We start from the raw sequence: 4,420 nt of genomic DNA, 5'->3' as shown, positions 1-4,420 counted from the left end.
ATTATTCTGTTCTGTACTTACTTTGAGATCAACCTTTTAGCTTCCACATGAGAATGAGAACATGAAATATGTGACTTTCTGTGCTTTATTTCACTTAATATCCTCCAAGTTCTAAGTTGCTACAAATAATAGGATTTCATCCTTGTATGGCTAATATTCCATTGTGTATTTATAACACTTTTTCTCTATCCATTTGTTTCTCAAGGGACATCTAGGCTGATTCCACATACCGTGAATAGTGTGCTACAATAAAACATGGCAGTGCAGATGTCTCTTCAACCCTGATTTCATTTCCTTTGGACATATGCCCATTGGTGGGATATTTGGGTCATAGGGTAGATCTATTTTAGATTTTTGAGGATCTTCCTTACTATTTTCCACAATGGTTGTACTAATTTCTGTTCTCACCCATAGAGAATTCTTTTTTTTTTTCTCCTCTGTATCCTCACCTAGCATCTCTTGATAAACTCTATAATGTGGTAGTGTGTGATCTCCTTTTTTGAACCAGCAGTTGAAATTTTAGCAGATGCTGGTGTTTGCTCTTCACCCTTCTATCCAGTTCACCCTTTCCTGTTGTACACCTGGCCACTTATTTCCATTACCTTCTCAGTCTGTCTGCACATTTGACTTATAAACTGAAGCACAACTGAAAAGGCAGGAGGAGGAATACAAGATGGGAGCATCTTCTTGAAATAACCTTCGTATTCCCAATAGCCAAGACTTTGAATTGACCTAAATGTCCATCAACACTTAGATGGATGAAGAAAATATGGTGTGTGTATACACAATGGACTAATATTTAGCCATAAAGAAGGATGAAATTGTCATTTGTGGCAGCATAAATGAAGCTATAAGACATTAAGTGAAATAAGCCAGGTGCAGAAAGACAAATTACCCATGATTCCACTTGTATATGGAATCTAAAGAAGCTGATCTTACAGGAGACAGTAGAATAGTAGTTACCAGAGACTAAGAGTGGGGGTTGGAAAGTAATTAATTAAATTATAGGTAAATGGGAAGAATACACTGGATTTCTATTGCCCAGCAGAATGACTATACAATACTGTTATATTGTATTGAATATTTCAAAATGGCTAGGGAGACAAGGATTTTCAATGTTTTTACCACAAAGTGTCAAATGTATGTGAAGATGTATTAAAAACTCTGACTTGATAATTATTCAGTGTGTATATGTGTATATTTATATACACATATATGTATGCATACAAAAACTCATAATAGCACTGTATCCATAAATAGGAAGCACTATGTGTTAACTAATAACAAAAAACCCTTCCTGACCTCCCACCGATTTAGAATTCCCTTTGCCAACTTGTCATTTGACTATAAAGTTAAGAATGCTTAGAGTGTGAAGGCAGGACTGAGACAGGAAAAGGAAGGCAAAAGTGGCTCCTTTTTTTTCAAAGAAGTGCCACAAATGCAGTGGCACCCAGCTCTATTTGGGAGACTGCTCAGGATTGCTTCTTGTCCTTAGAGAACACGGAAGCTTCCCCATATATGACACCTAGATTCCAGATTTTAGAAAAGATGAGTTGTAACAAATATCCTTATAGGATTTAGATACTACTTGTTTAGATATTGTGACTATAATGAAAAAAGAAGCAAGCTAAGGGATGCAGCTACCAATTCCCCAGCACCTACCTTTTTAGAGCCCACTCACTCCATCCTGTTGTTTTCATACAGATTTAATACAATTCTCCCACAATGTTGGTCTTGCTATTCAATTTTATGGATAGAAAACAGGGGTGAAGAGAAGAGGTCTGATTAGGACACACCAGAGATGTAATAAAAGTGAGTTTTAACACAAAGTGTGCCTGCTATAACATCAGTGACCTTTTTTTAACAGAAGATCTAATTTGATATCCTATTTAAAAAAAAAAAACATGATTTCAAGAAGCACATTATAAGGATGATATATATGTATATATAAAATAAAATACATATATAAAATGCCACCATTGTATTTAACTAATATATCATTGAACAGGGTGTTTTCCAGTGGTACAGATGTTCTACCTGCCTTTGGGCTAGGATCTTCTCACAGGTAGCTACTGAGGGACCCCTTCTAAGAATTTGTGACAATTTTCCATTTACTTTGCACTATTAACTTTTAAAAGATGTTTTCCAATCAGAAACTCTTTCCTAAGATGGTGTGAAAGTATTGACAATTACCTCTTAAGCCATTTATTATTTATATGAGGGAGCTCTAAGAACATTTAATCAGAAAACCTGACTCCAGTGTGGAATGAAGTGTTGACCAGCAGAATTTTCCTTGAGGAATTTACACTTCATCTGTAATCTAAAAGGTAAGTAGGACTTGGCTGAGTAGGAGGTGAGCAAAGGGCTCTACGAACAGGGAACATACTTGTCCTGAAAGGGAGATACTCTCTAGAGGGAGATGATTCCTTAGGCTTCTTTTGGCATTTCATTGAGATTCCCCAGTATCCATAAATTTAATCTCTTCTCTATTTATCATCCCACTCTAAGTTCCTATTTTGAAAACCCCACTTTTCCATTATGAATCTCTCGCTTTAAACATCCATACAATAGCCACCATTTAAGTGCCCGCTTTTTTAGGCATTTAACATGCACCCTTCATTTCGCACAGTCTTCACAGGGCTCAGCAAAACGGGGAAAACTGAGACCCACGGCCACATTAATGGTAAGAGTGAAGCTTCAAATGCTGGTCCATTTAACTACAAATACTAGACATCTTTCCAGTTGACCTGTCCTTGTCAAATTCAGGTAATGGTGGCATTATGCCAGGGATTTTTCTTCATCACATAGTATACGTAATTTATTAGTATCAACGTTACGCAAAGGTTGTGGCAGGAGAACTGTGATCTTTATAATTCCTTCCCTCCATTTAACCATTGTGGTTATAAGGCAAACAATAAACCACAGGGACATTTCACAGGGTGTGGGGCCCAGACATAAGTATCTTTTGAAGCTCCCTGGGTTGGCTGCATAGGCAACAATGCTGAGAATCCATTGGGACCTGATCTGGCTTGTAATATCTCTCACTGCATCTCCTATTACCATTGCCTTGACCAGTCACACTGGTTTTGCTTTATCAACCAGCTGAGCATACCTTTCCTCTAGCAGGCCAGGCCCCTCTGAAACATCTGGGCCCTATATACATCCATTTGTCTAACCATTCTTTTTTTTTATTTTTAAAAATTTATGACAGCAGAATGCATTACAATTCATATTACATATTACACATATAGGGCACAAATTTTTCGTATCTCTGGTTGTATACAAAGTATATTCACACCAATTGGTGTCTTCATATATGTACTTTGGATAATGATGTCCATCACATTCCACAATCATTTCTAACCCCATGCCTCCTCCCTTCCCCTCTGCCCTATCTATTCCTCCCATGCTCCCCCCTCCTACCCCACTATGAATCAGCCTTTCTGTATCAGAGAAAACATTCTGCATTTGTTTTATTGGGATTGGCTAATAGTATTCTCTAACTCCATCCATTTACCTGCAAATGCCATGTTTTTATTCTTTTATTGCTGAGTAATATTCTATTGTGTATATATGTCACTTTTTTTAATCCATTCATCTACTGAAGGGCATCTACATTGGTTCCACAGCTATTGTGAATTGTGCTGCTATAAACATAGATGTGGCTGTGTCCCTGTAGTATGCTGTTTTTAATTCCTCTGGGTGTAGACCAAGGAGAGGGATAACTGGGTCAAATGGTGGTTCCATTGCCACTTCTCAGAAGGTGATATACAATCAATCAACAAATATCTGAAAAAATGCTCATCATCACTAGCAATTAGAGAAACACAAATCAAAAAAACTCTTTTTAAGATTTCATCTCACTCGAGTCAGAACGGCAGCTATTATGAAGACAATAAATGTTGGCAAGGATGTGGGGAAAAAGGTACACTCATACATTGCTAGTGGGACTGCAAATTGGTGCAGCCAATATGGAAAGAGATATGGAGATTCCTTGTCTAACCATTCTTCAAGTCTTTGCTTAGAACCTCACCTTTGCTAAGTAGCCTTCCCTGATCATCCTAGTAATACTGAACACTATTCTAATATTCTAGATTTCTGACTTAAGTTGTTATTTATCTCCATGCCAGGATGTAAACTCTTTGAAGGCAGAGAACCTTGTGTATTTATGGATTCTAAATACCCGGCAGATTTAGAATTGCCATAAGATTGTATACACTTTTAATGCCATAGGAGAGCTGTGTGGTCTGATATAGTAGCCAGTAGTCAATCATGTGTAGCTACTGACCTTTCAAAACCCACTTAATTTGCATGAGAAATTATTCTAGATAAGATGAACAATATGGCATTTGGTCATGTTAACTTTTTTAGACAATGTTTTCCTGGGAAACCAAATGAACTAAATAACTGAATACTCCAA

This window comes from Marmota flaviventris, chromosome 15 (assembly GCF_047511675.1).
Source record: "Marmota flaviventris isolate mMarFla1 chromosome 15, mMarFla1.hap1, whole genome shotgun sequence".
Taxonomy (NCBI): domain Eukaryota; kingdom Metazoa; phylum Chordata; class Mammalia; order Rodentia; family Sciuridae; genus Marmota; species Marmota flaviventris.
This window is presented reverse-complemented; position numbering follows the sequence as displayed.